General features: G+C 47.7%; 1 protein-coding gene across 6 annotated transcripts in view; it reads left to right on the plus strand.

The window, feature by feature from the left end:
- TTLL12 (Tubulin tyrosine ligase-like 12) overlaps positions 1-20,976 on the plus strand; it is a 386,517-nt gene that overhangs the window by 67,021 nt on the left and 298,520 nt on the right. The gene's annotated exons all lie outside the window — the stretch shown is intronic.

Raw genomic sequence — 20,976 nt, forward strand, 5'->3', positions numbered from 1 at the left:
CACATACGGCGGCACCCTGAAAACAGCGGCACTTGCAGGGAGTACCGATAGTTCATGGAAGAGCAGACAATGCTCATGTGTTTCTCTTTTCCTGTAGCTCTTTAGTTTCATGCGTTCAACTTGACTGCAAGCCACGTGCTACTTGCATTCTTCCTCAGTTGTCATGAGCGCTTCGAGCCCACTAAACAATCGACGCTCGTTCACAGCAGCTTTTGAGAGGGCTCTCATCCTTTACGCTGAAGAAACAAATAACTGCGCTGCAGTCCACAGGTTTGATGTTCCTTAATGGGTGGGCGAGAGTGGTGACTGCAGCTAAGCAAAATTTTCACCTGTGACGGCAAGCAAAGAGGTTTCCGCGGGCCGAAGTCGGGACGCTTTTCGGAGCTGGAGGCTAAGCTTGCGGCTTACGTCACTGAAATGCGTGATCAGTCCCTGCCAGTGACGTTGGACATGGTCATGAGACAAGCCTGGATTATTTATTTTATTTTATTTATTGATACTGCAATCTTGGTATCGGGATTATAGCTGGGTGGGAAAAAGAATTAACCAGTTTCACAAAACTGGCAAAATGTAAACAACAGAAATAAGGGTGCAAGTTGAAGCTGTGCAGCCAGCATCAGGAATACAACATTTGAACAAGATATCAAACAGTAAAGATAAAATACACAATAGAACAGTAAAGTGATGAAATGCAGTACCACAAACTAGGTAATATGTTGTGCGAATAATGTCAGTGCTAGTTGCAACACTTCATTGTTAGTGAGGTTATTCCAATCGGTAATAGTTTGTGGAAGAAATGAGTATTTAAAACAGTTATTACGGATGCGAACTGGAGTTAAAGCTAACTGATGTCGTTGTCGGGTCGCATACCGAGACGAAAAATGAACTAAATGAGTGAGTTCAGTTCTGTAGTGTCCTTTAATTAATTGGTACATGAATTTAAGTCTTGCAGCACGATTTCGTTCATTTATTTTCGGCAGACCAGCTTTGATTGAAAGATGTGTTAATGATGTATGTCGGTAATTATCATATATGTATCGAGCAGCCCTCCTTTGAACCCTCTCTACTTTGTTTATGTTAGTCTTAATGAATGGGTCCCAAATGATAGCAGCATAATCTAAGGTAGGCAAAACAATACATTTGTAAGCAAGGAGGCGGACAGATGGAGTGGATAACCGTAATGCCCCTCTTAAGAAAAACAATTTATGAAAAGCGTTACACGTTATGAAATCAAAATTTTTGTTCCAGATGAGATTATTAGTGACCCAGAGCCCTAGATATTTATATTCTGTTGCTTCTGCAAGTGTCACATCATTAATACTGTAATGAAACGGTAATGCATTCTTTTTGTGAGTAATCCTCATCCTAACTGCGAGTCGGCCTAGTTAGCATAGACGTGCTCTCTTGACTTGATCGCGCAGATCTGTGGGTATTTAAGCAGGTGGTTCTTCAAAAATAAAACCAGTTGTTAGAAAGCGCTCGTCCATGTGTTGCTCCTATTCTTCATCCCTGTTTGTTCGTGCACAAAAAATTTTCAGATAATCCTCATCAATGCAGTTTTTTCAAAATTAATGGACGTTTGCCATGCTTGACACCATGCAGAAACTTTTTGCAATGAGCTGTTCAGTACTGTTTGATCTGAGACACTTCTTACTTCTGTATAAATGACACAATCATCAGCGTAAAGCCTAATTTTTACAGGAATGTTAGACACAATATCATTAATATTTATTAAAAACAACAGAGGCCCAAGACCTGAGCCCTGAGGGATGCCAGAGTGAACTCTAAGCTTGTCAGAACAATGATTCTTAAAAACAATGAATTGTTCTCTGTTTAAAAGGTAGGCTGAAATCCACCTTAGTATTGGTTTGTTATGAAGTATTGTGTCTAACTTATAAATTAACTTTTCGTGAGTGACCCTGTCAAAAGCTTTAGAAAAATCCATAATTACGGCATCAATCTGTGTTTTCATCCACCATCCACCTTTTCGCAGATGATTGCATTATCTACCGGCGTATAAATACTAAAGACGATCAAGCAGCCCTCCAGAACGATCAGAAGTTTATTGAAAATTGGTGCACATTGTGGATGATGGAACTAAATACTAGAAAGTGCAGTTTTATGCAAATTTCTTGGAAGCACTCTAATTTAACTTATCCTTACTCTTTATTTTCGGAAAACCTATTGCAGGTAGAATCTTATTGTTACCTTGGCATCACAATCAATAGCAAATAACCTTGGGTTGATCGTATTGTCACGTATACCCTGCTGAAGTATACACGCTGAATGGGGATCCAGGCGTTTGTACTTCATGAAGCGTAACCGTTGACGCGCGATGCCGAGACGAACCTCGTTCTCTTCTTCTTCAGTCCTCTCGCTGTGCCACACCATGTGGCACTACCCCCTCTTCAAAAAAAAGAAAAGAAGAAAGAATGAAAACATACATAGGCTTGACGTGAGAGCGCCGAGATGGCCTAGGATGGACACATAGGCTATAGTCACAATCACTGTGGTGTGCGATATAGTCACAAGGCACTGAGGGACGAGTAGCAACAAAAACTAACCTAAGTGGCTGAAAATGTCGAATTTTAGGGGCTATAGTACGGTTTCAACTGCACATCGTGCGCTATCTCAGGTTGCAGTTGTCGACGTCGGGGAGGCTGGCTTTCGTCAGGAAGAACTTCGTAATTCATGTCACTAATTCGCTGCAACACTCTGTAAGGTCTCAAGTAGCGACTCAAAAGCTTCTCGGATAGTCCATTTCGGCGCATGAGAGTCCAGACCAAAACTTGATCGCCAGGTTGGAACTCGACATGCCAATGGCGGAGATTGTAACGGTGCGCATCGATGCTCTGTTGTTGCTTTATGTGCACTCGGGCAAGCTGACGGGCTTCTTCCGCGCGTTGCATGAAAAGTTCGGCATCTTGGGCGAGGTCGAGATGATCGATGTTGTCGCATGGCAGCATTGCTTCTAACATAGTCTGCACTTCACGGCTGTAAACGAGGCAAAATGGCGTAAAGCGTGTTGTTTCTTGCGTAGCAGTGTTATAGGGAAATGTTACATATGGGAGTATCTCGTCCTACGTCTTGTGCTGTATGTCTACGTACACAGACAGCACGTCAGTCATCGTTTTGTTCAGTCGCTCGGTCAAGCCGTTTGCGGATGATAGGCAGTTGTCCTTCGATGGGTTGTGCAACTGAGTTTAAAAACGTCTTCAATGAGCTGTGCTGTAAAGGCTTTGCCTAGGTCTGTGATGACGTGCGATGGGGCGCCATGTCATAGGTCAATGCTCTGCATGAAAGCTGGGCAACCTCGGAAGCTGTGCCTCGAGGCAACGCCTTTGTCTGAGCATACCGCGTTAAGTAGTCTGTGGCGACGATTATCCACCTGTTGCCAGAAGATGACAGTGGAAACGGGCCCAGAAGATCCATGCCGACCTGGTCGAAAGGTTTGCCAGGTGGGTCAATCGGATTCAGCAATCCCGCAGGCTTCACAGCTGGCAACTTTCGGCGCTGGCATTCAAGGCAGGCTTGGACGTACTGCTTATGCTTAACACACTCGGCAAGTTTCAGCCAACCGCAATAGTTTCTCACTGAGTCCTTGTCGACGTATTGGGGTCCAAACCCAAACACAGTCACCGGGTTGGTACTCGACGAAGCGTCGTCGGAGGTTGTGTCGGCTGTCGGTACGCTGCTGGTTCTTGATCCGTAGGCGAGCGAGCTGTTGGGTTTCTTCAGCGCGCTGGAGATAGGTAGCGACGTCAAGATTTTCTTCGTCGGTCACGTGCGGCAGCATGGTGTCGAGAGTCGTCGTCGGGTTCCTGCCGTAAACCATCTTGAATGGCGTGATCTGTGTTGTTTCTTGCACCGCCGTGTTGTAAGCGAAGGTTACGTATGGCAGGACGGCATCCCACTTCTTGTGCTCGACGTACATTGCTAGTATGTTGGCGAGGGTCTTGTTCAGGCGCTCCGTGAGACCATTCGTCTGCGGGTGGTAGGCAGTTGTCCACCTTTTCTTTCTTTTTCTTTCTTTCTTTATTGGTTTATCACATCACATATACATGTGATGGGAGGCGAAGGGAAAAGCCATTCAAGGATGGCTTTTGACTTGCTTTTGACCTGTGGTTTGTCTGGCTGTATTGCAGAATGGCTTGGGTGAACTCTGTTGTAAAAGCCGTTCCTCTGTCGGTGATGAGGACTTCTGGAGCACCATGTTGCAGCAGGATGTTCTCGACGAAAACTTCCGCCACTTTGGCTGCGCTGCCTTTCAGTAGAGCTTTAGTTTCAGCGAAGTGGGTGAGATAGTCCATCGCCACGACAATCCACTTATTTTCGGAAGTTGATGTCGGAAACGGTCCCAGCAAGTCCATCCCGATCTGCTGAAAAGGTCGGTAAGGAGGCTTGATCGGCTGTAGTAATCCCGCTGGCCTTGTCGGTGGTGTCTTGCGTCATTGACAGTCTCGGCATGTCTTGACGTAACGGGCGACATCTGCGGTTAGGTGCAGCCAGTAATGCCTTTCTTGTATCCTTGATAGTGTCCGGAAGAAACCGAGGTCCCCAGCGATCGGATCGTCAAGTAGGGCATGCGGTACTTCTGGACGCAGCGCCGACGGAACAACAAGAAGTTAGTTGGTGCAGACTGGTGAGAAGTTCTTCCCGAGTATGTTGTTTTGAAGTGTGAACAAAGATAATCCACGCTTAAATGCTCTAGGGACAATGTCCGCGTGCCCTTCCAAATACTCGACGAGGGCTTTTAGCTCCGGGTCCCCTCGTTGCTGTTCGGCGAAGTCTTCAGTGCTTATTATTCCAAGGAAGGCATCGTCATCCTCATCATCTTCCGGCGGCAGGTCAACGGGGAGCGTGATAGACAATCAGTATCTGAGTGTTTTCGTCCGGACTTGTAGGTTACAGTGATGTCATATTCTTGTAGTCTGAGGCTCCACTGTACCAGCCATTCTGAAAGGTCCTTTAATTTAGCTAGTTAACACAACGCATGACTGTCGCTGACCACTTTGAATGGCCTCCCATATAGGTAAGGGCGGAATTTTGCTGTAGCCCAAATGATGGTGAGGCATTCCTTTTCAGTCGTAGAATAATTGCCTTCCGCTTTTGACAGCGACCGGCTAGCATAAGATAACACGCCTTTCAAGTTCGTCTTTCCTCTGGACTAGGGCGGCACCGAGGCCTAGGCTACTGGCGTCAGTGGGGATTTCGATATCGGCGTTCTTGTCGAAGTGTGCAAGTACCAGCGGCGCCTGCATGCGTCATTTGAGTTCTTGAAATGCATCGGCCTGCGGCGTTTCCCACTTGAACCCGACATCACATTTGGTTAGATGTGTTAGCGGCTCTGCGATGTGTGAAAAGTCCTTGACAAAGCGCCTGTAGCAGGCACACATGCTAAGGAATCTACGCACTGCCTTCTTGTCGATGGGCTGCGGGAACTTTGCGATGGCAGCTGTCTTCTGCGGGTCAGGGCGGACTCCAGATTTGCTGATGATGTGGCCTAGAAACAGAAGCTCGTCGTAAGCAAAGCGGAACTTTTCCGGCTTCACACTAAGCCCTGATGACCTGATGGCCTCTAGTACTGTTGCAAGCCGCCTAAGGTGATCGTCGAAATTTCCGGTGAAGACAACGACGTCATCCAAGTAAACGAGACAGGTCTGCCACTTCAATCCTGCTGAAGCCGTGTCCATCACGCGCTGGAATGTTGCAGGTGCCGAGCACAGTCCAAATGGCATAACCTTGAACTCATAGAGGCCGTCTGGGGGGATGAAGGCCGTCTTTTCGCAGTCTCCTTCGTCGACTTCTACTTGCCAATAGCCAGACTTGAGGTCCATCGACGAGAAGTACCGTATTTACACGATTGTAAGTCGACCCCTTTTTTAAAATTTGAAAGTCTGAAGTCGGGGGGTCGACTTACAATCGAAACCAAAACATGGCCCCGCCAAAAAAAGCCATACGAACGAGAGCTACAACGTAGTTACAATTTTATGTTTGCTCTATGGCCCTACCCTTATCTTTTCTCTATCCCGCGTGTTTGTTCGCTTTTCGGAAGGGTTTTTCAACGTTTTTGAGAGTCTTACAGTGCATGCAACACTCATGGGGGGGTGTCGATAGTTGATAAAAGCGCCGCTGTTCCCATTTGCGGCGGCACCCTCAGAACGGCGGCGAGGAGTATCGGTAGTTCATGGAAGAGCAGACACCGCTCGCGGGTTTCTCTTTCTCTGTTTAAAGGCATTGGTATTGGTTTGACTAACTTCTTGATGCGCTCCACTTCGGCTTCCCCAGTCGTCATGAGTGCTGCAGGCCCACTAATCTTTCGGCACTCGTTCACAGCAGCGTTCAAGAGGGCTGCCATCCTTTACGCCGAAGAAACAAATCGCTGCGCAGCGGGCCGCAATTTCGATGTTTCTAAACGGGTGGTGCGAGAGTGGCGACTGCAGCGAAGCAAAATTTTCACCTGTGTGACGGCAAGTGAGAAATTTCCCACGTGCCGAAGTATGGACGCTTTCCGGAGCTGTAGGCTAAGCTTGCGGCGTACGTCGCTGAAATGCATGATCGGTCCCTGCCAGTGAAGTGCGACGCGGTCATGAAATAAGCCCGGACCTCCGCCTTAATTTTAAGGTTCTGCTCCGCCGTGAGTACAACGAGTGGCTGGCGGCAGAAGACTGCAAAATTACGCCAACCGGACCTGTCAAAAGAGCCTCCCTGACGGCTGCGTGTGGTTGGGTGCATTTGGCGTGGGCTGCTGTTCTGCAAGATGTCCTGGTGCGGTCGTTTGCCAAATTTGAAATTTCGCTGGACCATGACGCGCTGTGGAATCGCAGCAACGATGACGATGGCAGCACTAGTGAAGACGAATAGTCCAATGACCATGTCAGCTACTAATAAATTTTCGTTATCGAATGCGCCCTCGGTTTTTTTTTTTTTTTTTTTCCGGTCAAGCGATATGGGAGGGTCGACTTACATTCGAGTCGACTTACTATCATGTAAATACGGTATTTAGCGTTGCAGAGCCGATCTAATGTGTCGTCTATCCGGGGGAGGGGGTATACGTCCTTCTTCGTGATCTTGTTCAGACGATGATAACCGACGCAGAAACGTAGGGTTCCGTCCTTTCTCTTCACTAAGACTACAGGAGATGCCCACAGGCTTTTCGACAGCAGGAAGATGTCATTGCGCAGCATTTCGTCGACTTGGTGCCTTATAGCTTCACATTCTCGCATAGAAACTCGATAAGAGCTCTGGCGGAGTGGTCGAGCCCACTCTTCGGTTATTATGCGATGCTTTGCGACTGGTGTTTGTCGAATGCTTGATGACGTCAAAAAGCACTCTTTGTATCATCGAAGTAGACTTCTGAGCTGTTGTTTAATTTTGGGTAGACTTGGATTTATGTCGAAGTCTGGTTCGAGAACTACGGTCATCAGGGTAGATGCGGCAGAATCCGAGAGGACAAATGCATTGCTTGTTTCCAGAATTTCCTCAGTGCATACGATCGTCGTGCCCTTGTTGATGTGCTTAACCCTTTGAAGGTTTTTGCCGTACATGTACGGCGGCGGTTTTCTGTCCCGCAAGGTCTTTGCAGTACGGGTACGGTTCCGACGCTCCCTTTGAAATTTCGCGCCATGATGACGATGCGTGCTCACCGAGAGGTGCTGCCACCTCTTAGCGCTTACAAGATGCGTTTGAAATCGGTGCTACCTTTTGGGGAGATAAACAGAACTGATTGCTAGCTTCAGCGCGTCGCTCAGACTGCGGCAACGCCCCTTTGGCGGTTTCGGTTTCGCTGCGTGATCGCAACGGAGGCGCGCGAAATGTTAATTTTTTCTTTGTCGGCACTCTCTTGCAGGGCGGTAGAAGTGGATTTCTATCTTGATTGTCGCTGCTCTTAGCTTGTTTATCAACGTCGTTCGTGAGATATTCTCGCTCTCTGCGGCAACGCGCTTTCGCGGTTTCGGTTCTGCCGCGTGATCGCAACGGAGGCGCGCGAAATGTGGTTTTTCTCTTTGTCGGCACGCTCTCGCAGAGGCGGCGGAAGTTGATTTCTATCTTGATTGTCGCTGCTCTTAGCTTGTTTATCACCACCGCTCACGAGGTATTCTCGCTTTCTGCTGCAACGCGCTTACGCGAGAGGGTGCCTCAGACCTCTGCCCAAGGCAGCCGCACGCAGAGATGTCGTGTGTGCAAACACAACTCCTCGCTCCAAGAGAACAGACACGCATTTTAGGTGTGCAGATTGTGATAAGGCGCTGTGCGTAGACCCATGTTTCAAGAAGTACCACGCTCGGAAATACTATTGAACATTTGGCAGTTCTGAGTGATGCCGACACCAAAATACTGTTCCTAATTATTTTTTACTATTTATTCCCGACTTTATACATATTGTACATTCAAGACCCGCAATAAAGTAATTTGACCACCTGGGAAAGTTTTTTCAAAATAATTCGACCCTCAAAGGGTTGAACTCCTGGCTGAAGTTTGTCAGCAACACTTTCGTGTTTCCTCCGTGCAGTCAAGCCATCCCTCTTGCGACGCAAATTTTGCGGTCGAGCAGTAGACGTCGGTCGCCTTCAATGACGCCTTCTACGTCAGCGGGTGTTTTGGTGCCGACCGAAATAGCAATGCTGGAGCGAGGCGGGATGCTCACTTGATCTTCGAGCACACAAGGCGTGGTGACTACGAGGGCTTTCCGGCGGTATCGCTTTATCTTCTGACAGTGTTATTGACTTCGACTTCAGGAAGTCCATACCGAGAATGACGTCTCGTGAACACTGTTGGAGGATAACGAAGGTGGCAGGGTAAGTCCGGTCATTAATGGTAATTCTTGCCGTGCAGATTCCAGTCGACGTGATGAGGTGTCCTCCAGCATTCCGAATTTGAGGGCCTTGCCATGCGGTCTTAACTTTCTTTAACGGGGCGGCAATGGGTCCACTCATGACGGAGTAATCGGCTCTTGTGTCTACTAAGGTGGTGACTGCATGGCCGTCGAGAAGCACGTCGAGGTCGGTGGTTCTTTGTCTTGCGTTACAGTCAGGCCTTGGCGTTGGATCGCGGCTGCATCGCGTTGAGCTGTGGCTGGTACGTGGCATCGCCAGGTCATCTTTAGTCGGTGTATATTTTGCTTCCAGACTATGTCGCGATGGCGGCGTCTTGTCGACATGTTGTCTAGACAGGATTTTCGGCGTATTCGGCATCGGCGGAGGATCTTCGTCAATTCGATGAACAGCAACTGTACCTCCATCGGCTGCTGCTTTTAGTTTTCTGGATATGGGCTCGCAGTGCGGCCCCGTGCTGGGCCAGTGTATGGACGGTGCTGCGACAACAAGTAGCGGCCTGGTGACGGTGAACGGGACGGTCATCGAGGGCTTGACTGAGTAGCGGCGAGGTAGCCGGCGATATCGCTAGGGCGTTCACCTTGCTCGGGGCGCGGAGCGTTGACGGCAAACCCTCGCAGTCTCATCTCCCGGTATGGGCATCGTCGGTAGACGCGACCCGCTTCTCCGCAGTGTTAGCAGAGCGGGTGGTGGTCAGGAGCGCGCCAAACGTCTATCTTCCTCGTGTAGCTGCGCAGGGCGGTGGGTGGGCGTGCTGGCGGCGGCGGCGGCGGTCCACGGAATTGCGGCGTTAATGGGCCCTGGCGTGGTCGTGGAGTGGGACCTTGACGGCGGGCGACGGCGGCGTAGGTCATCGCTTCTGGCTGGGGCTGCGATGATTGTGATTGCACCTTGGGAATTCCAAGTGATCGCTGGACTTCTTCTTTGACAATTTCAGCGATTGAGGCCAGTTGAGGTTGCGATGAAGGGAAGATTGTTTGAAGCTCCTCTCGCACGACTGCCCTGATGGTCTGGCGCAGGTCGTCGGTGGCCATTGATTGAACTCCGGCGTAGCTTGTTAGCTTGGTGCGGCGTTCGAATTGCCGGTTCCGCAATTCCAGTGTCTTCTCGATGTTCGTCGCCTCACGAAGAAACTCGTCGACGGTCTTCGGTGGGCTTCTTACCATTCCGGCGAAAAGTTCCTCCTCTACACCACGCATCAGTAGGCGGACTTTCTTCTCCTTCTTTCTTTTCTTTTCGGTTCTTTCTTTTACGGTTGGCATGGCGGAACAGAGGGCTCATTTCCTCAGTGAAGATTGCAATCATCTCATTCGGCAGCTGTGCTCTGGTCTCCAGTAGAGCTTGGGCTCGCTCTTTTCGCATGAAGCTTGTAAACGTTTGCAGGAAGCCGCTTCAAAACAGGTCCCACGTCGTCAAGGTGGCTTCTTGATTCTCGAACCACGTCCTGGCGGCGTCCTCCAATGCGAAATAGACATCTTGCAACTTGTCGTCGCTTTCCCAGCTGTTAAACGTAGCGACCCTCTCATACGTTTCCAGCCAGCTTTCCGGGTCCTCAAATGTGAAAAATCTACACCATTCGCGTCACGCGGTGAAACCAGATAGCACAAGGCTTGGCCACAACAGACAGTGGGTAGAAGCACTGATAACACTCCAGAAACTTCCGATACATGCAGGTGCGTCCTACGCTGTGTGATAAAATTTGTTAGGCGGTAAAACATGTCGCCTGATATAGACAAACAAGTACACATGTCAGTATCGTGATGCTGTTGTCCGAAATGTGAAGTGCGGATCTGTGTTGAACGGCGTCGGTCTGTGTTGTTGCCCTTTGCGTTGAGAAAGTGATGCAGCGCTCGCGGAGATCAATAATGGTGCCATATTCCCGGAGAAAGTCCATCCCAAGAATTAAATTGCGGGAACACTCGCGTAGAACCAGACAAGTGGCGAGAAAAGCAGCACCGCGAATTTCTACTCTCGTCGTGCATAAGCCAGAAGAACTTCACTTTGGCCTAGTTGGTATTTACTGCATATCATATTGACCGCAAATAAAGACGGGGACAGAAGGAGAGAACACATAAACAGCATGGGCGGCAACTTTCAACTGTTTTATTCACAGCAGCCCGTGGGCATATATAGGCAAATAGAACATGCGCAGATCGCAGCAAACAAGAATACACGTCAGCTTAGCGTGGCAACCAATTATCAAAAATCGAAAAACCAATTATCAAAAAAATCTATTTCCAATTGAAACAACAATCAATCGGAAAATGTTTCAATCGGAAATGGATTTTTTTTATACACTAATACACTAAGCTGATGTGTATTCTTGTTTGCTGCTATCTGCGCATGTTCTATTTGCCTATATATGCCCACGGGCTGCTGTGAATAAAACAGTTGAAAGTTGCCGCCCGTGCTGTTTATGTGTTCTCTCCCTCTGTCCCCATCTTTATTTGCGGTCAATATGATGTGCATAAGCCAAGCGGTGTGGCGACATTGCCACCTGCCGTATGAACTGGTGCCCCATTCCAGGGCAACGTAACTTTTTTCAGAATGCTCGCCATTTGCCACTAAGAATAGAGTAATCAGCGCCGGTATCTACAAGTGCACTCATTTTTCTGCCGTTGATCAACACAGGTATGACCAGTGAAATCTTGTTCGCGGAAACTGGTTCTGGCGTCTCGTGTTTTCATTGTTCTGCAGTCGGCACGGTACGAGGTCTTCAGCGCATCGAGTATCAGTGGCTCCGCCTCAGAAGGTCGCTGACGTCAGTTCTTCCGGCGTGAACGAACTTGGTGATCTCCTTTGCGTCGTCCTCGAGTTGGTATCACGAGCAGGGAAATATCGCCACGGTGAGGGTGAGCATGACTGCCACTGCGATGTACCCGGCCTGCGCTGCTGTTCGATGAATTCTGGATTTCGGGAGGCCTCTGGCCAAACCTAGGTCGAAGCGAATCGATAGAAAAACCCCGCCATCCGAGTCGTCGATAGGGGCACTCCCGATACACATGGCCAGCTTCGCCGCAGTGGTAGCACAGCGGTCGTCGATCGGGTGCTCGCCAAACCTCTGATTTTCTCGCGGGTGTTTGGCGGTCGTCGAAGTACGGTAGCGGAGTTGTCGAAGCGGCTTGTGCCGATTGCAGCACGACTGGTGACACAACATAAGTAGGTGCAAAAGCTTGGGCGGGGCTCAGTAATATTTCCGCATAAGTCTTGCGCCGGGACTCACTTGGCAGAGGTGGCGCTTCACTGCTGGAAAGAGATGCCTGCAGTGCCTGCTGTACTTCGTTGCATACCACGCTGGCGAGGGAGCTGACTGGCAGTGGCGACGTACCGTGGTGCTTCTGCAGGTCGTCTCGAACCACTGAGCAAATCAGCTCGCAAAGCAAGGCGACGTCGCACCCGAAGCCTACCGGCGTATCCGGAGTGCAGGCGGCATTTACTTGTCGGTTGTACATGTTCGACTGCTGCTGAAGCATCTTCTCCATTGCGGTGGCTTTGGTGAGGAACTATGCGACAGTCTTGTGCGTATTCCGAACAAGACCGCCAAAAAGCAGTTCCTTTATGCCTCTCATCAGATGATGCACCTTCTTCTCTTCCGACATGCTCGGATCGGCACGCTGAAAAAGATGCGTCATGTCCTCCACAAACATTGTGACGCTCTCGTTGGGCTTTTGGACGCGTGACTGAAGAGCTTGCTCTGCTTTTTCGCGGCGATTGGGGCTGGAGTAAGTCTCCAGTAGCTTGCGCTGGAATTCCGGCCAAGATGACAGGTCACTTTTGCGGTTCATAAACCACGTGCGAGCACCATCCTGGAGGCTAAAGTAGACGTTCCTGAGTTGGGCGTTGTTGTCCCACTCGTTAAAAGCAGCCACGTTCTCAAACTCCACCAGCCAGTCTTCCACGTTTTCAAATGTGTCGCCAGAAAAGCCGTCGGCACTTGGGGGTTCAGCAGCGTTAGGCAAGTCGGTGTCACCCTTTCCGTAGAAGTCGCAGTGGAGGAGTTTCTGAAGGCAGATAGTGCTGCCTCGTGCTGCAGAGAATCTTCGACGGAGCAATCATTGTTGCGGCAGACGGCGGCGTTGTATGACGAAGGTGACAAAATTGACAGTTGCCCGTCCATTGACACTGACCCCAATGTTCACGCAAAGTGCACCATCAGTGATAAAGTTGCTCATTGATTTCGTGCACACTAAATTATAGCCGCCAGTGTTCACACAGCTGCTGGAGCCAATGCACACTGTGGTTGTGAACCTAAACCTTCTGCAAAAGCAAGCGCAGATTTCTGACTATTTCAGCGTGCCTAACGCTTGACGTGCTGTTTAGAGTTATAAATTTTATAAGTCTTTCATTTTGATGGCCTTCTTTCTACAACATTCATTTTTTATCGTGAATGGCAATTTTGATTTTGTAGCTACGAAGGTATGCTTGGCAGCTTTCCTTTTCTTTTTTTTACGGCATTCCAGACATAGTGATGATCGGTTATAACGATCAGATTTTTCATTCTTTATATCATTATAAGTGGACTGCACTGCAATCATAATACAAAGTATCGACACGTGAAATCAGATTTTTCATTCTTTATATCATTATAAGTGGACTGCACTGCAATCAGAATACAACGTATCGACACGTGAAATGAAAGCGTGTATAGAGCTGCACTCAAATTTCACATTGGGGAGTATCGTAATTGTCGGTGAATTTTCTTTACCTTCATGGGCAACTCTGCACTGTAACATCCCACCATATATAGGCAGTAATTTCTGGCATGCTTTCAGAAGCTAGCTATGGATATTCTGCACTGATAGAACGAGGCTAAAGCTGTAAAGTCACCTGGGCAGTGAATCTTGGTATGAAAACAAATAAGGGTTCCATTTGTGAGTTGGGGTGCACCTTTCTTTCTATAGTTAACTGATACGTGTAATAAGGTCGGCTGCGTTCAATGACGCATTTGTGCGTGCTCGCAGTCACAGTGTTCAAGGTAGGGTCCATGCTTGGGTTCACAGCAGGAACCTGCTGCCCGTAGGAATTCTCAAACGTCAGGGCAAAAACATACCGGAGCAGATATTTGAAACTGCATGAGACGTGTATGCTGCAGCAAAAAACCCGGAGACCACTCAGCACATTCTAATGGAATGCGAAGGGGTTCACCCAGCGAGAGCAGTACGTAATGTACAACTTCCAGAAGTGCTTGGATTTAAAGTGGATGGAAGGCATCAAGTGGCCAGCACCCCGCAGGGGCGTCTGCGTCAGCAGGCGTTTGGTGTGTTGCGACACCACATACCCGAGCACACGAGGGTTGGACCCTCCTGCGTGTAGCCGTGCGCGGCTTAGCCGTGTCCAGGGAAAGGGTGATCCTGCGGGTTGAGCCAATGCCGGGTGTTTGAACCGTTAAAACCCCCCGGCGGAGGCAACACACCTCTTTGGCCTCTGCTTCACGTAGACGGCACCTCCAAGCTGACCCATCTGGGGAAAATCGGCAGTCGCCTTTTCGTGTCCTCCTCTACAATCTTCATCTTTCTCTCTCGCCTTTTTCATCTTTCCTGTCTTCTCTTCACTTCTCCTCACTTCCTAGTTTCCTGGCGGCAAGGGTCAACCTTCTGTGGCTAGCCAGCCTTGGTTATGCTGTATTTGGTTATAGCAGCGATGTACGGCTGGCGTTGGCAGGGTTTCTCTAGCAGGAACTTCTGTCACGTCCACCTGTTGGGCTCCATGGTGGGTGGTTGGCATCGCGGCCGAAAACCCAACTGTACTTATAGAAAATGCTTTTCCTAAACTCCCTGATCGCCCTCAGAAATGAGGGCGCACCTAAGAGGTCTTTCAGTTTTTCGGACGCCAAGTCCACAATTTTCCTTGTTTCCAAGTAATTCACTCGGAAAAGCCAGACAAATCAGTACGAACCATTTCACCGTTCCTTGTTTCCAAGTCTCTGACTGAAGCTTTTGGTACAGGATATAAGGCGTCGAGGATGGCAAGTGGTGATCTCCTCCTGGAGCTCTGCGATCAGAAACAGTTTAAGAAACTGCCGAAACTTCTGTCATTTGGGGAGATCCAAGTTACAGTAACCCCGCACCGTACTACGAACACCACCCGTGGCATTGTCTCGGACGATGACTTGCTGGAGCTCACTGAGGCTGAACTCTTGAAGGGCTTCAGTGAACAGAATGTCATAAATGTTAAATGAATTAAGATGAGGCGAGATGGTAAAGGGATCCAAACCAAGCACCTAATAATAACCTTTGGTTCAAGTGTCCTGCCCGAGTCAATCAAGGCCGGGTGCATCAAGCTCCCTGTTGGGCCGTACGTGCCAAATTCACTACAATGTTTCAAATGCCAGCGCTTTGGGCACAGTTCGCAGAGCTGCCGAGGCCGCCAAACTTATGCGAAATGCAGTGCCCATGAACACACCTCTGAAGCTTGTGAGAATGCTCTCCACTGTGTAAACTGTGATGGGGAGCACGCCGCGTACTCGCGGTCGTGCCCATCCTGGAAAAAAGAAAAGGAAATTGTAACAATCAAAGTAAAGGAAAATATAAGTTGCAAGGAGGCATGCAGGTGGGTATCCTACCTGCCCAAGAAAACCTTTGCCGATGTGACACGTCAGGGCGCAGCAACACAACGGCTTCCGGCGGCTGTCCGACCCACAAGCAGTGAGTCGGCAGTTTACACCATTTGCACCCGCGGCGGTTGCAGCTATCGCTGCTCCGCCAACCCAGCAGAAGGGACCATCAACCCCGAAGGTGGGCGCAGCCGAGGCTGCCCCAACCTCCCCAGCCCCTTCCAGCGCTGGCAACAGCCGGCGCAGCCAAATCCCTCAGGGAGCCCTATCGACCTCTAGGCTGGTGGGCGCAGGGATCTTGCCCTCCGAGGCAGGACTCTCTTGGAAAACTTCTCTCTCGCAAGAGCGCGTTTCCGGCGCCTCGCAAGAGGCAATGGACACTACACCTATCCTCACGGCGCACCAAGCGTCTAAGGAGCGGCCAGGCTCCCTCAAATGCTCCAGAAAGGGCAAAACCCCGGTTACAGGGCCTCGAAAGAGCTGTGTAATCTAATCTCTGAAATCTCTGTAATTAATACTTCTGCTTCTGTACACACAGCATCTATTTACTTCCAATATGAATACACAAATTATTCAATGGAACGTCAGAGGTCTTCTTAGAAACCTTGATGATGTGCAAGAACTCATCCACAAACACAACCCAAAAGTGCTGTGTTTACGGGAAACACACTTAAAATCGAAACACACAAATTTCCTCCTACACTATGTTACATTTCACAGAGATCGCGATGATGCCGTTGCATCATCGGGCGGTGTTGCCATTGTTGTTCATAAAGGCATAGCGTGATAACGTTTGCAGCTACAAACGCCCCTTGAAGCAGTGGTGGTTCGAGCTGTTCTTCTAAACGAACTCATCACCATTTGCTAACTTTACATACCCCCACATTACCAATTAAACAAACATGAATTTCAGTCCTTTATAGATCAATTGCCAAAAGCTTATGTTGTTCTTGGCGATTTCAATGCACACAGCAGCCTGTGGGGAGACTCTCGTATTGATGTGCGAGGTCGTCTCGTTGAACAGTTCCTTTTTTCCTCTGGTGCGTGTCTGCTGAATAAGAAGGAACTCACATATTACTGTCTTGCAAACAGAACCTTTTCTTCAATTGATCTTAGCCTAGTTTCCCCGCCTGAACTCGAATAGGAAGTTACCAACAATCCTTACGGGAGCGACCACTTCCCCATACTGCTAAGAACATCAAAAGAAAACGAATACCCACCACAGGCTCCTAAGTGGACGATCGATACAACCTACTGGGAGAAATTACGAACCCTCGCTAGTATCTAATGGGATGACATGTCCTCGTTAGGAATTGATGCTGCTGTGGAGTATTTTACAGCCTTCATAATAGATGCCGCATCTAAATACATATCAGAAGTAAATGACTTGGCATGCAAATGGTGTGTCCCATGGTGGAACAACGAATGTAGGATCGCTCTTAAAAAACAACACAGCGTGGAGGCTGCTACGCGCTTCTCCCACTGCAGAGAATCTTGTCAACTTTAAAAAAGTAAAGTCCCAAGGCAGGAGAACCTGCCGACAGGCCAGAAAAGACTAGTTGGCAGAAGTTTTTATCGAGTATTAACTCGTTTACAGATGAGGCCAAAGTCTGGAACAGGGTTAATAAAACATATTCACTCCCTCTGGTAAACACACAGGGCGATACACTGCAACATCAGGCAGACTCACTTGGGGAGCACTTTGAGAGCGTGTCAAGTTCAAACCATTATTCGCAATCCTTTCTGAAATATAAACAAATAGAAGAATGTAAGCCACTCATAAGAAAATGTCCACAGAATGAACCGTACAACTGTCCTTTTAGTATTGCCGAGTTGAGAGCTGCCTTGAGCTCGTGCAAGAGCTCTGCACCGGGATCTGACAGAATCATGTATGAAATGATCAAAAACTTACACAATGACACCCAAGTTACACTACTCGCACTTTTTAACACTATCTGGGCTGCGGGACACCTTCCAACCACATGGAAAGACGCCATTGTGGTCCCTGTATTCAAACAAGGCAAAGACCCTTCCTCAGTGGCAAGTTACCGCCCAATAGCCCTCACGAGTTGCCTTTGTAAGTTATTTGAAAAAATGACGGGTACAGCAGGGCTTAAACAAGGTGTCCAAGTGGGCAGACTAAAATAGATTTAAAATCAACCCGCACAAAAGTTCTTGTGTTCTGTTCACAAGAAAGAGAGGCCTGGTCCCAGATCCTTGTGTAGATCTGGGCAGACAACAAATACCTCTGAACAATGAACACAAATTCGTAGGTATTATACTTGACTCAAAGCTTACTTTCATCTCACATATAAAATATCTTAAAGCCAAATGACTAAAAACTATGAATTTACTTAAAATCTTATCCCACACAACATGGGGTAGTGACAGCAAGTGTTTACTGAATATTTACAGGAGCCTAGTTCGATCACGACTGGACTATGGTGCCGTGGTTTATCACTCTGCCGCTCTGAGCGTGCTAAAGATGTTGGACCCCATCCACCACCTCGGTATCCGTCTGGCCACTGGCGCCTTTAGAACAAACCCTGTCAAAAGTCTATATGTAGAGTCAGTTGAGTGGTAACTCCATTTTCAGAGAACATACATCAGCTTCACCTATTTTCTCAAAGTGAACTCTAATAAAGAACATCCGTGTTTCACAACCGTAAGCGACTTAACCTGCGAAACACTTTTTTGTAATAGACCCTCCATGAGACTTCCTTTGTCACTCCGTGCAAGTGAACATAGCGAAGAGATGGATGTCACAGTTCTCGAACATCGCCTAATGCCTCCAGCTAAGCCATTACCGCCCTGGGAGTGGCAGGTGACAGACTGTAACATTTCCTTTGTAGAGGTCACAAAGCACGCACCTGACCTCGAAACCGCTATGCAGTTCCTTGAACTTCAATCGAAGTACTTGTGCTCAGAATTCTACACAGATGCGTCGAAATCACATGCTGGTGTATCTTATGCTACTGCTGGTTCCTCTTTTCCTAAATCTGACGTATTGAACCCGCTAACAAGTATCTTCACTGCAGAAGCCTATGCAGTACTGTCTGCAGTAAAACATAAATAAATTAAAACTTGGCAGAGCGATAGTATTTACAGACTCGTTAAGTCTTGTAAAAGCACTGATTTCATTACAAAAGCATACGAATCATGTCTTCAATGATCTCCACTTACTCTTATGTAACATCTACTTATCATATAGACTTTTAGTAATATGCTGGGTTCCTGGCCAAAGAGGAATCGAAGGAAATGCGCTTGCCGACGAGATGGCCAAATCAATAGCATCGCAGGGCATTTGTTCTGCTGCAGTCCCTGCCACAGACAAGAAGCCTTTCCTAAGAAACAAACTGCAAAGCCACTGGCAATGCTTGCGGGTCGCAAAAACGAGTAGTAACCTTCACCTAATTAAGCCCAAGTTAGGCCTCTGGCACCCAACTACGAAAACACGAAGTACAGACGTCCTATTCACTAGACTAAGAATAGGACACACATTCGGCACTCGTAACTTTCTCCTTACCGGTAAAGAGCCTCCAACCTGTGATAGATGTGGCGAAAGCCAGACCGTCCTCGATGTCTTCCTGGAGTGCCGGGAAGCCGAAAGAGACAGAAGGAAACATTTCCCTTTTGCATACAGCCATTGTATTCCCCTGCATCTGGCTATGTTCCTTGGTGAAGAACCGCTTTTTAAGACGAAAGCAGTCCTTGCTTTCTTGAAAGATGTTGTGCTACATGTTACAAGCCCATTCATTTCGTAGCGCATCCTCTTTCCAGAGGATATCGCTAAAATAGTTTTCTTTGTATAGCACATGCCTCTGAGCCCTTGGGTTTTAAGGGCTCTAGTGAGGCAGTAGTGCTCTAGACAATTTTAGCATCTCACATATTTTATATATTGCATCATTCTTTCTCATGCATTCTAATGTTCATAATAAATGTCATAGTCATTTCCATAATTTTATTACACGTAGATTTTATGGAATTTACATAAAATCCTTTAGGCCCCTTTACAGCCATGGCACATTAAGATCACAGAACCCATCAGTCCACTGCGAACTCATTAACACCATCATGGCGCTCTTTGGCCACACCTGGCCCTTGTGCCATTAAACATCAAATATTCATTCATTCATTCATTCATTCATTCATTCATTCATTCATTCATTCAAGTGGCCAGCAGTTGAGATAAGCAAGTGACGTTTAGAGTATTCGAGGAAAAAAAGCAGGAAAGAAATTGATACAACCGGATCCATTGCAGGCATAGGCAGTGGTACAAGGTAGATAGAGAAATTATGAGGAAAAAAAGAATAAGGAGATGTGTACAAAGATTCCAGAATGAAAAGCATGTATGCATGCTTGAGTCACTCAAGCAGGCTAGGTGACTATGTGTCACCGCCACGTTTCAAAGAGGATGCCAATAAGTCGTCATCATCATCATCATCATCATCAGTGCACCTTTTAGTAGGGGGCATGTTAGAATCGAGCAAATATACCTAATTAATCAGCACTGCGTTTCAAGGTTTTTTTGCAGCTTGGTAATTCGACCCGCCAAATAATTTGAACAATTTTGTTGGTTCTTTCAGTGTCGAACTAACGGAAGCTGACTGGATATATATATAAATTTTTATATATATCAGGGGCATGCTACATTAAAGTGCACTTCTTTCTTAAGTTATAGCCATAAAAATTGGGTGCACATTAAATTCAGGGACATGTTAGTCGAGTAAATATACATCAGTATATCTGATAAATCCTTATATCTGTGTTTGTTATATCGAGGTTCAAATACCATTTTTAGGGATGTGCAACTATTCGAAATTTTGAATAGGAATCAAATAGACCTTGCTACTTGATTCACGTTTGATTCTAGAATTCACTATTTGAAGGGTTTTAAATCTCTTCAGTTGAATTGATGGATAACTTGAACTGAGTTGCAACCCGCCGTGGTTGCTCAGTGGCTATGGTGTTGGGCTGCTGAGCACGAGGTCGCGGGATCGAATCCCGGCCACGGCGGCCGCATTTCGATGGGGGCGAAATGCGAAAACACCCGTGTGCTTAGATTTAGGTGCACGTTAAAGAACCCCAGGTGGTCAAAATTTCCGGAGTCCTCCACTACGGCGTGCCTCATAATCAGAAAGTGGTTTTGGCACGTAAAACCCCAAATATTATTATTATTATTATTGAACTGAGTTGGTTCCATTAGGGTTGCATTGAAGGGGAAAATTCTCAGAAATACGAATTCCTTGACGTGCGTAGCGGTTTTTCCGAGCAACATTTCTCGCTCCCATGGACCACCTTTTGGACAAACCTGAGCCAAAAACCAAATTACAATGCTGAGCTAGCCACCGTAACTACATGCACTGGGGAAATTGAGTCTCATAGCTTTCTGTGATACAGTAAGCCTACAGCGCATGCATTGCCTCTCTGCAAGACTGGGATAATGTTCCGCGGAGTCAACGTTTTATTACAGTACTGTCATTGCATGGTGTGCTTCAGAGGATAAGCATAAATGATGCAATTGCAATGAAGCAGACACACCTCGTGTTTCCGATAGCAGCTCGGAGACGACGACAACGACCCGTGCTG

The sequence above is a fragment of the Dermacentor variabilis genome, unplaced genomic scaffold (genome assembly GCF_050947875.1).
Source record: "Dermacentor variabilis isolate Ectoservices unplaced genomic scaffold, ASM5094787v1 scaffold_14, whole genome shotgun sequence".
NCBI lineage: Eukaryota > Metazoa > Arthropoda > Arachnida > Ixodida > Ixodidae > Dermacentor > Dermacentor variabilis.